The 13,110-nt window shown below is 37.4% G+C and overlaps 2 pseudogenes; both read right to left on the bottom strand.

Moving 5' to 3' along the window:
- Window positions 1-1,047: 1,047 nt before the first annotated feature.
- LOC141416119 (olfactory receptor-like protein OLF4) lies at window positions 1,048-10,806 on the bottom strand (annotated as a pseudogene).
- LOC141417088 (small nucleolar RNA Z39) lies at window positions 9,571-9,637 on the bottom strand (annotated as a pseudogene).
- Window positions 10,807-13,110: the final 2,304 nt, after the last annotated feature.

Genomic DNA, 13,110 nt, shown 5'->3' with positions numbered 1-13,110 from the left:
GAAGACATCAAGTTGAAATATAACCAAGATCCTAAACACAAGAAAAATCCAAATTATGAACAATAAAATACCCTAATATGCTAAAGTCTACATTATCAGGAAAGGCAAAAACTTACACACCAATGAATGATAAACACACAAGCAAACAACTATTTTCTCTGATTTGATTTCTCTATAAGATCATATAAATTATCTGAGTTACCAGATGTCTTCTGCATAGGAGTGCAGCTTAAGCAACCAGTTTTGATGTCCATCAACAATGAATGGATAAATAAAATGGGACAGAGAAAGAAAGTAAGAGAAACAATGGAAAATTATTCAGCCATGGATAAGAATGTAATTATATATTTATATTGCAGAAAAATGGAAGGATCTGGAAATCATCATGCAAAATAAGCCAGACTGAGAGAGACAAATATCACACATTCTTTCTCATATGCAAAATCTAGACCAAAAATGCCATGAGTATAAAATGAGGGATTGCTTCTGTGTGGGAACCAATGGGAGAGAGAGGGTGAAAGGAGAAGGGGATGGTGATTATGATTAAGCTACTTCATAAGCATGTATCAATATAGAGCAACTAGCTCTTAAAATTGTTTAAACAGGGCAGAAGGGATAAGAAATAGTAATAAATGGGGTAAATTTGGCAAAAACACGTTGGTGCATGTATTGAAATGTTATGATGAACCAACTTTGTAAAACTGATAAACAGTAATAAAATCAGAAATAAAAAGTTATTACTACCATACACATCATCTGAGATGTAAAATTTCTAAAACTCTGTCTTAAATAATCATAGTGAATTTCCAACTGATTTGAATGCAATGTTGGAAAAAGATCAGGAAATAATAAAATGAGATAAGCATAGAATCATAGAGAGCAGAAAGTGATAAAAGAGTAAATTTTGTATTTGAAATGTAGAAAGAACCTAAAAAAGACACAGAAATTCCAGAACCCCCAGGAATGTAAATAGAATGAACAAGTTCTACATCCAACATCTGAGCAAAGAATCCAGCGCCTGACTAGACCAGGCTTTGTGTCACACAATCACAGGCACTTATTTATTCTCAGAACAATTGACCCTCTGATTGTTTCTATCTCAGAAAGTCTTTTCAGAGCCTTCTTGATGTCCTTATTCCTCATACTGTAAATGAAAGGCTTCAGCATGGGGGTGACCACAGTGTACATCACTGAAGCTATTTCAGTAGAGGGAGAGTTTTTTGTCACAGAAGAACTAATATAAACACCCAAGCTTGTGCAACAAAATAAGGAGACCACTGAGAGGTGAGATGCACAGGTAGAAAATGCTTTGTACTTCCCCAGAGATGAAGAGATTGCATGAATAGAGGACAGTATCTTACAGTAGGAATAAAGCATGCCAGTGAGAGGATCACCACCAGTACAGCACCAAAATATGTCATCACATTGTAAAGAAGTGTGTCAGAACAGGCAATTTGGACCATTTGGTTCAGTTCACAGAAAAAGTGCCGAATTTCTGAGTGTCCGCAAAAGGACTGTTGAGCTTTGTAAGATGGAATACAGGAAACTCACCATCCAGGACACCAGAACCAGGAACACACAGAATTGGAGGTTTATGATGACTGTGTAATGTAGAGGGTGACAGATGGCCACAAAACGCTTATAAGCTATCACTGTCAGCAGAAAAATGTCCAACGAATAAAGAGTATGAATAAATGCATTTGGATGATGCAGGATTTATAGGTAGTGGTCTTTCTCTGTGTATGGATGTTCACCAGAAACTTTGGGAGGATGGTGGAAGTTAAACAAATGTCTACAAAGGACAGGTTGGAGAGGAAGACATACATGGGTGTGTGCAGGTGGGAGTTTGAGATTGTAGCCAGGATGATGAGTAGGTTTCCAAACACAGTGACCAGGTACATGAAGAGGAAAAGACCAAAGAGAACAGGCTGTAACTTGGGGTCCTCTGAAATTCCCAGAACCAGAAATTCTGAAATCTGTGTGTCATTCTCTGGTCCCACATACTTGATGAGACTAACATAAAAAGAGAAAATAAAGGCATTGTTTTGTAATGCAAACCTGACAGAAATGCTGTCTTACACGTTCTGTAATTACGATGTGAGCTATCACGCTTTGTACGTGAATCTTCTCCATTTGCCATTTCTGAGATACACACCAGTCCAACTCTCAGCCTTTTCAAGAGAGGACATTCATTCAAAATTTTTACACACTAATGTTTGCATGCACTAGAAAGATATAATTTAGTGTTGCTTATGTTTACGGCACTGTTCAGGGGATGATTGATTTGTGCAAAAACAGCAAGTGTTCCTAAAACCTATGAGGGAGAAATAAGACCAGCAAATGAAAAGGAAGTATGTTTAGAAAGAAGGGGAGAGAGAGAGAGAGAGAGAGAGAGAGAGAGAGAGAGAGAATGACCCTAACGGGGGGAAATTCAAATTGGTCAGTAGTCCTAGAAGAGTTATAAGAACAATCTTCCCTGTTCCTAGCTGCTTTCAGCTCCAGACATATCCCCTTGAAGTCTAGCAAGAACTATCAGAAAAGCACACTGATATAAAGCAAGAATTCCCCAAAGAAAACAACAAAATTTGGACAGTTTTAAATGAAGAATTAAAAAAGATTTTCCTGCAAAATTCAGCATTAATTTGGTTAAGTTTCAATGATATTTCATTTTAAATGAAACATAATAATTGTCCATATATGTTGTAAAATGTGATGCTTGTATACACACAACCATGGTGTAATGATCACCTTAGGGTATTTAGCATGTCCATCCCTTCAACTATTCATCATTTGTTTGTCCTTGAGAGTACTTATAATTCCACTTTTAGCTATCTGAAATAGATATGTCATTGTTAACTATGGTGACCTTCCTATGCAGCACATCGTTATAGATATTCTTCCCATCTAACTGTACCTATGAACCCATTGATCAACTTTTCCCTATTCTATCTCTCATGCAACTTCCAAGGGTCTTCTAGGCACTATTATTCTCTCTTCTTCTGTGAGACTAAGATTTTAGATTGCACAGGAATCCCAATTGGTATTTCTCATTCAAGTTCATAGATTTTTTTTCACACACAGTAGTGGGGAGGGCAAGGGCAGATGCCATTTCTTCACTCTGTGTGATATCCTCTCTGTGTTATTTCTTCAGTTGAAACCTTTGGACAAATACAGTGGGCATACTCCAGACCTGCCTATGCTGTCATGCCACATGCAAGATTTCCCAGTGCAAATTCTGTAAATTCTTCATACACCATGAAGATTCATCCCTTTTCCACTGGACAGAATCCTGCATTGGCTGATCCCAGGGGACACCACATCACATACACACATTTACTACACTGTTCTGAGTCTCAACATCATGATGCAAGATCCAAATGAGCAGAGGCTTCACCACCTTGTTCATTGTTCTGTGTTCACAGAGGAATATGAGTGTGTGTTTGAGAGAATACTATCTTTAAAATACATTGTGAAATGGAAGAATTGAAAGGAAGAGCATGTTGAGTGTTGTCAAGATAAGTGTATTAAACAAAATGTAGTGGAACATAAAGAATAAAGTGAGCATTGATACATAACACCAATAATTTAATGCTAACAATACATAAATAATTAAATTGTCAAAGATCTAGATATTAAAATATATAACAAAAATGTTCCTCAAATATTAGGTCATATATGAGGTGGTCAATTACTATTTCTTGAATGAATCCTGGATTATGCATCAGTCTACACTGACACTTAAAACATGCCAAGGTATTTTATTTGAATTGCCTTGTAGAAACTTGAAAAATAAAGCTGATATAAAAGGTTTGTATCCTACAGAAAATGAAGCTGGTGCTCTAGCTCACAGAGCGACCAAAACCAGAGGTTCTTTAAGGCCTCAGTATAAAACTAAACATTTTTGAAGGAACATCAAGAAAGATGGAAAAACTCTTTACCAGCGGAACCTGGGTGACCAAAGCCATAAAAGATAACAAGACTACTGAGTCCTGCTCAATAGCCACTTTAATGAAGCATACTGCTGCTTTTATAAACTTTTACACAGAGAGCATTTGGTCAGAAAAAGCTTGCCAAGTATTATGTGTCAAGGTTACATTAGCATAGGGAAGCACAGTTAAAATTAACTCTTTGTTTTGTCTCCTTTAAAATGGGAACAGAGAAGCAGGAGAAGGACACGGTCAGCATAACTTTCTTATTTACATCTGAAGGACACGAATCCATCTGGGAACATTGAATACTGTTTTTCTGGATGTCTGGCTTTCTTACAAGGCCAGATACCCTTCTCACACAGGCAAGGTCTGGTCTGAGACTTTTGCCCCAGTTCCTTGGAGCTTTCTCACAAGGCCAGATGCCAACTCACACATGCAAGGTCCCGCTGCTGGCTCTGACAATTCCCTCTTTTTTATTTTTTTAAACATAGCAATCCTAGCATGACCATGGCTTGTAGAAGTTTTGTAAGATTTTAATTGTTGTTGGAGACAGGAGTGTCCTATACAAAAAATGACAAGACCAACTCTAGCAAGAAAAACCCATTTGATAAGTCTTTTTGATCATGCCAATAATTTAGACACTATTTTAGTCATTAAACCTTTTAAGAGAAATTGGTGTCATTCTCTTGTTAAGTTCACAGGCAACCAAACATCTTTTCTTGCCCTTAATATAAACAATGCTTGAGAAGACCAAATAATAAACAAAGAATTGTCAACACAGGAGTATCTACAGTCAAAGCAGTCAACACTTTTTAATGTAAAATTAAAATTAAAAGTTACAAGAGCTAAGACATATGGTGAGCTAACACATGCTTGTGTATAAAAAGACTCATTATAATCAAAGACATAATCAAACTAGTAACATTTGTTTCCAGAAAAGTTTTCTTTCCAATAAGTCATCGGTGTAGAGGCAGCAACCAATTTCCAGATCTCAGGTTGTTCTGGATAAGTAATATTTTGTATTAGCAATCAGGGCCTTGGGGATGACATTCCCCCATCATGCCATGCCATTAGTCCTTTCATGTGATGTTCTCTATATAATGGACTATTTTGCCAAGTAATTTTGTTAATATAATCACAGACCATCCTATTCCAATCTTCAGGACAATTGTGTACAAAACGTCCATGAGGACCCCAATCAATAAATGAAAAATTACAAGTAGATACAAGTAAATTTCCAGCACAGGCATGACAATGGCTCCAATGAGGAGGGGAATATTTCCAATGTTTTTATGATATAGTCTTGTATGTGGCCTGCTCCATTTGTTCATCTTTAGAAGTCTCCCTCAAAGGGGCGGTCATCACTGTGTTGGACATGTTCATTGGTTTTCCTGGGCCTGATGCTCTGAAGAGGAACCCACAGTGTTTTGGGGGATCCATGTACATCTGTAGAAACACAAGCATAACCCTTGCCCTTTTTAAGTAAGAGCCCAGGAAGCCAAGAATTAAAAGATTTGTACCAAATTGGGATTTGTATGTCTGGCAAAGAAGGAGGTTCACCAAAATGCTTATCTGTTGCAGTCAAAATATCATCGTGAGGTAAATTTTAAAAATTTTAAGTGAAAAGTGTTAATACAAGGTATCTCGGGGAGTTCCCCCTTTTTTACTTTTTTTTATTTTTTTTCATTTTTCTTTTATTATTCATATGTGCATACAAGGCTTGGTTCATTTCTCCCCCCTGCCCCCACCCCCTCCCTTACCACCCACTCCACCCCCTCCCTCTCCCCCCCTCAATACACAGCAGAAACTATTTTGCCCTTATTTCTAATTTTGTTGTAGAGAGAGTATAAGCAATAATAGGAAGGAACAAGGGTTTTTGCTGGTTGAGATAAGGATAGCTATTTTTTAACAATTCTGTTTTTAAAGTTCTATGTGCCCTTTTAACAATAGATTGTCCTTGTGGATTATAAGGGAGGCCAGTGACAGGAACAATGTTCCATTCTTACAAAATTGTTTAAATTGGAGACCTGTATATGCAGGTCCATTGTCTGTTTTAAGTTTAGAAGGCACTCCCACAACTGCAAAGCATTGTAATAGAGAGGCAATGATGGCTCAACCATTTTCATTGCATTGAGGAACAGCCCAAATGAATTTAGAATAAGTATCAATAACAACATGTAAATATGGCTGCTGTTGAAAAAAGGTTATGTAAGTCACATCCATTTGCCATAATTCATTAGTAAGTAGAACTCAGGGATTAGCACCAGATGGGTGAGATCTACAATGTAAAGGAGCACATACAGGACAAGATTTAACTATATCATGAGCAGTATGAAGAGGAATTTTATATGGCACATGTAATCTGTTGGCATTAGTATATAAATGCTGATGTTCTTTTCAGGGGATGAAAACACTGTACATGTAAGTTTATCAGCAATATCATTTCCTCACAGTAGAGGGCTGGCAGATTAGAACGAGCTCTAATATGAGTAACATATAAGGGATCAGTACGGGTTTGTATTAGATGTTGTAATGTGGGTAATAATGTTTTCATAACTTTATGAGTAGTAGAAATAAGAGCAGTTTCAATATCTGGAAATGGTCCTACTACATAAGCTGAATCTGAGACAATATTTAATGGTTTATCTGTAATTTTTTGCAATAAATAAATCAGAACTGATAATTCTACCTGTTGTGCAGAAGAATAATTAGTTTGAATAGTTTCATGTAAATCAGGTCCATGTATGCCTCCTTTACCAAATGATGATCCATCTGTATAATAAACTGAAGCATGACATATAGGATTTAATTTTACTATAGTGTTAACAATAAGTGGAGTTCATTTTTTAAATATCCCACAACTTTCTGCTGGGTAATGCTTACCTATATATCCATAATAATTACTTATACTATTCCTTAAATTGTCATCAAGGGGTAACAGATTTTTAAACTGTTTGCTAGTAAGGGGTAAAATAATGAGTTGTGGATCAAATCCCAAAATCTGTAAGCATCTTGTTTTTTCCTGTATAATTAAAGAGGATGTTAGATCAATATATGAAGTTAACACTTTTTGTTTGAAATATACCACTCTAAAGGAGAGTTCTCTTGGGCTAAAATTCCTGTAGGAGAATGTGGAGAAGGAAATATTAACAGGGAAATAGGTTTTAAAGTATCAAATCTTGTTGGAAAGGCAGCCCATATCCATGACTCAAAAAATTGTAATTCATTTTCAGCAGCAGTTGTTAAAATCCGAGGGCTGTCCAGGGCGGTATCACCTTCTAAGATAGAAAACAAATTAGTAAGCTTATAATTTGGTATACCTAAAGAAGGAAGAAGCCAATTAATGTCTCCTAGTGACTTTTGAAAGTCATTTAGTGTTGTTAATGTGTCTCTTCATATGGCAGATTTTTGAGGATGAAGAGTGAGTCACTCAACTGCATGACCTAAATACTGAAAAAGTTTAGTAGTTTGTATTTTTTCAGGAGCTATTACCAGTCCTCCACCTTGTAAACCTTTTTGTGTGGTTTTAAAATTTTTATGTAATTGTTTAGAACATGCATGAGAAATTAAAATGTCATCCATATAGTGGATGATATATCCATCAGGAAATGTTACTCTAATAGGTTGTAACATTTTTCCTACAAAATACTGACACATAGTGGGGAATTAGTCATACCCTGTGGCAGCACTGTCCATTGATATCTCTGTAAAGGTTCTTGTTGATTTAAGCTGGTGACAGAAAATGCAAACCTTTCCCTAACTTTGGGATGTATAGATATAGTAAAAAGCAATCTTATAAATCTAAAATAATCAAAGGCCATTCTTTAGGAATACATGCAGGAGTAGGCAATTCAGGTTGTAAAGCTCCCATAGTTACCACAGATGCATTTACATTTCTTAAATCTGTTAGAAGTCTCCATTTTCCAGATTTTTTCTTAATAGCAAACACTGGGGAACTCCAAGGAGAAAAGGAAGGTTCTATATGTTCGTGCTCTAATTGTTATTGAACTAACTGTTTTAAAGCCTGTAATTTTTCATTATTCAGGAACCACAATATAAAAATCATAATGAATCTACCCAGCATCATTGCTCCATCCTGTCAAATATTCTCTACAGAAAGGAGAAGCAGGACCATAAGTTGCACAAGCCTTTTTAAAAATTTTTAAAAGATTCATATCCAATCCATTATAAATGTTATTGCCATTCATATTAAACATAACAGGAAAGAGCAGTCGCAATTCATGTGGCCATGGGGGGATGGGAATGCGAGCTGCTAATGAAGGATCATTCTTTCTTCCCAAGCCCTTTTAGGGGCAAATATGTAAGTAACACGTTTCCTCTTAAATGTTTCCCCTTTCAGGATGATCATTCCAATCGTCCTCCTCTGGAGGAGGAGGAAAAAAATCAGCAGTCTCTCTTGGAGGAGCCATTGCAATTGCTGGTGCTGCAAGTGGCAGTGGTTTACTTTCAGTTTCCTCCAGCACAGTAAAGCAAAGACGAAAGCACAGTTTACTTTCCTCAGAGATTTTTTCCATATCTCCTGTATCTAATTCATACTCATGAAGGAAGGCTACAGTATCTTTTTCTAAATTTTCTTCCCTTCTCTCTCCCCCAAGTGTAAGAATTACAGATTTAACCAGAGCCCAGGTTATCCAAAAATGAACAGGTATCTTTTCTCCCTGTCTGTATGCCTTTTCAACATTTTTACGTGCTCACTCCCAAACTTCTTCACCTAAAGTACCTTCCTCAGGGAACCAGGGATTATATTCACAAATTACTTCTAAGCAGTCCTTTAACTGCTGTTTGGAATCTCAAGCTCCTCCTCATAATAAAAAATGATACATGAGTGAAAGAAAAGGCTGGACTCTGCACTCATTTTGCCCCATCTTGTCTCACTTACCTCTTTCTGTGAGGGTCTTCACATCACTTTCAAAATTCTCCTTCAGGTCCTTGTTTCAGGCTCCAAGTGTAAGCCATTTACCAGCAGAACCTGGGTGATCAAAGCCATAAAAAATGAGGGTACTACTGAGTTCTGCTCAATAGCCACTTTAATGAAGTACACATTGCTTTTTTTTTTTTTTACTTTGAAAGAAGATTTTATTTTCACATTTGTCTACAATTAGAATAAATGCATTTCCTGGAATAAAGACAGAGCCTTTGGATTTAAAATACCCCACTATAAGATTACATACATAAAACTCCAATTTTTTTTGCATAGGGGATTAAAAAATCAAATTAGAATAGTTATACAATCTAGAATAAATGATAAAATGTATCACATAAATAAAATAAATTTATATTTAAATTATATATATGTATAAAATAGTATCTTGTGTGTTATAATTCAATTAAGCTTCAATTTCACATAAAGTATAATGACTAAATAACAGTAGTTAATTTAAACTGAAAATGAAAGAGAGTCAAAATACCTTAAAAAGAGATATCACTTTCACATTGGTCTACAATACAGTAAACAAATTTTTTGGCATAAAGACACAGACTTTGGAGTTTAAACTATCCCCATTACAAGATTACATCCATAAAACTCCAATTATTTTTTCTGCAACAGTGGATTAAAGTTAAAATAGTTATACTGTCCAAAATAAATGAAAATAAAGTAGAATTGAAATGAAAAGATTCTTACATATTTTAGAAAGCATATACAGTATCATGACTTTATTCATACTGATTTGCTTCATCATATGCAAAAAGATTTGTATTTAAATCATAAATTTATAAAATACCATCTTGACAATTATAATTCTATTAACCTGCAGTTTGAGGTGAAGTGTTTTTTTTTATGTAAAATGTAATGACTAAAAACAGTAGTAATTTAAACTGAAAGTGAGACAGAAGTCAAAAATATTTTCAAAAGAGATCTTCCTTTTTCTCTGGTCTACAGTTATAGTAAATATAATTCTTGGCATGAAGGCAAAGCTGCTGGGATTTAAAATATCCCCACTGCAAGTTACATACATAAGACTGCAATTAATGTTTATGTAATAGAGGATTAAATAATCAAGTTAAATATTTATACTATCTAGATTTAAATAAAAATAAAATATATCATCTAAATAAAATATAATGGCAATAATATAACAGGATTCATAGTTAAATCATCTACACAATATTATTCTGAGAACTATAATTCTATTAATCTTCAATTTAAGGTAAAGAATAACAAGTAGGTAATAGCAGGAATTTAAATTGAAAATGAGAGAGCAGTCCGAAGTACTTTGGAAGAGATCCTAATGTTGCCAGGTTTCTTCTCCTGGTTTTAGAAGTTCAGTAGCAAGATCGTTTCAAGGTGGAATCGACCTGCAGAATACTCACTTCCTCTTTGATCATGTGGATACAGTGGGGGACATCCAGCTCTTGGGGGGAAGATGACTGGGGAAACCACTCAGTCAACAGACATTTCTCACTGGGTACAAGGGACCTCTGAGTGGAGGAACAAAACAGGGCCCACTACCTTGCTTTCAACAGGCACATTTGAATTGTGTGCTGGGTCAGTAAGTGGTTGTCCTGATGGAGGGACCATCACCCTTCCCTGCTGTTTGCACAGAGGACACGGGGACCCTTTCTCAGGAGGTGCTCCATGATGTCCAGTCAACCCATCACAGCTCGAGTCCCCTCTTTCCTTGCCAGTGTGATGCTCCAGTGGATTATCGGGGCTTCTTGAGTCTTTTCCTTCTCCCTGTTGAGGCACAGGTGGAGGTCTGAGTGGACCTTCCAACACAATAGGAGAGAGGAACGCTCTCCTTTCAGATGAAGGTTGAGCCAATGGTGAGGGACCACGTGGAAAATGCTCCCTGCCACATGCTGCAAATGCATTTGGATCTTCTTCTAAAAGTTTCAATTCCGACTCCAATTCCATTAACTTTTGTCTGTTGTTGGCGTTGACTTGCCTAAGATACTGCAGCTGTTATTCAGCATCCTGGGCCTCCAAACAATTAAAGTGAGTTTTCTTCTCATAGGAAATAATGTCCCTTTGGTGATTAAGTTTGGTTCTCTCCAATTTTTCTTCAAGCTCTCTGGCTACCTTCTTATAGGTCTGCAGCACTGCAGTTTTGTGGCTGATGTTTTCTTTTACTTTGGGAAGTTTCTCCTCTGCGTCTCGCTGGTGGTGATCCTCTACCATTGATTTCCTGTAGAATTTCATTCCTTCTTCAAACACTTCAGGAATTATTTTAGCTTTCTGCTGAAGCTTCTCATTCTCAATTTCAAACTGTGCATGTTCAGACAGTAAAATGACTTGTTTGCTCTGGACATTTTGTCCCTTTTATTATTCATATGTGCATACAAGGCTTGGGTCATTTCTCCCCCCTGCCCCCACCCCCTCCCTTACCACTCACTCTACCCCCTCCCTCTCCCCCCCACCCCCTCAATACCCAGCAGAAACTATTTTGCCCTTATTTCTAATTTTGTTGTAGAGAGAGTATAAGCAATAGTAGGAAGGAACAAGGGTTTTTGCTGGTTGAGATAAGGATAGCTATACAGGGCATTGACTCACATTGATTTCCTGTGCGTGGGTGTTACCTTCTAGGTTAATTCTTTTTGATCTAACCTTTTCTCTAGTTTCTGGTCCCCTTTTCCTATTGGCCTCAGTTGCTTTAAGGTATCTGCTTTAGTTTCTCTGCATTAAGGGCAACAAATGCTACCTAGTTTTCTAGGTGTCTTACCTATCCTCACCCCTCCCTTGTGTGCTCTCGCTTTTACATTGTGCTCAAAGTCCAATCCCATTGTTGTGTTTGCCCTTGATCTAATGTCCACATATGAGGGAGAACATACGATTTTTGGTCTTTTGGGCAGCTCTGGACATTTTTAATATGTTCTGTCAGGTCTTTGCTTGCTCTCTCGACTTCACGTAGCTGAGTGTAAACTTGGTCTCTTTCTCATTCCAAGGATTTTAAAGAAGCATTTAACTTCACAGCATTCATCACGTGCTGCAGAGCTCCTTTGGTCTGAGTATCTAAGTGAGCAGGATTTTCTGAGCCAAGTTTCATCGCTGTGTCCAAGTCACCATCATGTGTTATGTGTTCTCCCAGAACAAAGGCCCAGACTTTCAGCTTTTGAATGCCTTCAGTTAGCCACCTGACATGATTGTCTTTGTCTTTTAGAATTCATGCTGCAGCTGTCCCAGGCTCTTCAAGTGTTACTTTGTGTTTATTAAGGTGACTCACTTGTTCCTTCCACACTTCAGCTTCTTGGAGCAACTGTTTGCAGCTTTCCTTCAGCTGATAATTTTCACTCAAAGCCTGTGCTGTTGAATCCTTAAGATTCGCTTCACTGACTCGAAGTGTTCTTAAGGTTGTTTTGGCTGTAGCTACTTTGGGTTTGAGAGATTTTAGTTCATCTTCTAGGGACTGTATGGTTTTTGACATTTCCACATTCAATTCAACTTGTGTATAATGCTTACATTTCTCTTCTAGCAGCTCTGTTTCCGGCAGGAGTACTTCCTCCAGTTTATGCTTGGAGATGTCCAGCTTTCCACAGGCTGCTTCTTGCTGTTTCTCAACAAGGCTAAGTTTTTCAAGTAGCTCACATTTTTCTTCAATCAGTGTAGAAAGCTTTAGAGCAAGCTGTTTTCTCTTCGAGCGTAAAGCCGGCTTCTAACTGATTGAAAACTTCTCCACAAAAACAATGGGGTAGAGAAAAACCCAATCATAGTTACGCATATTACTAGTTCCCATGGAAAATCATGGGGCTTTTGCCTCAGTTCTGCAGGGTCTGTTGTCATAATCCTGCCAAATTCCTGCAGGACCAGCCCCAAGTTCATTAGAGTGACAGCTTTGGGCACTTCCATAGCTTCAAGGCTGCTTTGGCTGTTGCCAAGGCCAGGCTGAGCCTCGAAAGACAACAAACACTCAAAGTTCTGCCTAGAACACTGACTCCAGAGCAGACCACTGTGGAGTTGGGGGAGAGGGGTGTTGGTTAATGTGCAGTTTACCCCTCACACAGGGGAGATTTATATGGTACTGGCCAGACCTTAACCAGGAGTAGGCATTGTCTTTCATAAAATGGACAGGGACATCTCAGATGTCCTAAAGTTCACCTAGGAACCTTCACAGATAGAGCCTAAGAAAAATACTATTGGGGGGGAAGAAGTTACCATTTTTTATTAATGAATCTGCACGTAGATTTCATTGCAGACAAGTCAGTTTATTCACACCTATCACAC

This window comes from Castor canadensis, chromosome 14, assembly GCF_047511655.1.
Source record: "Castor canadensis chromosome 14, mCasCan1.hap1v2, whole genome shotgun sequence".
NCBI classification, from domain to species: Eukaryota; Metazoa; Chordata; class Mammalia; order Rodentia; family Castoridae; genus Castor; species Castor canadensis.
Note: the sequence above shows the minus strand (reverse complement) of the source record. Positions and strands in the feature narration are given on the sequence as shown.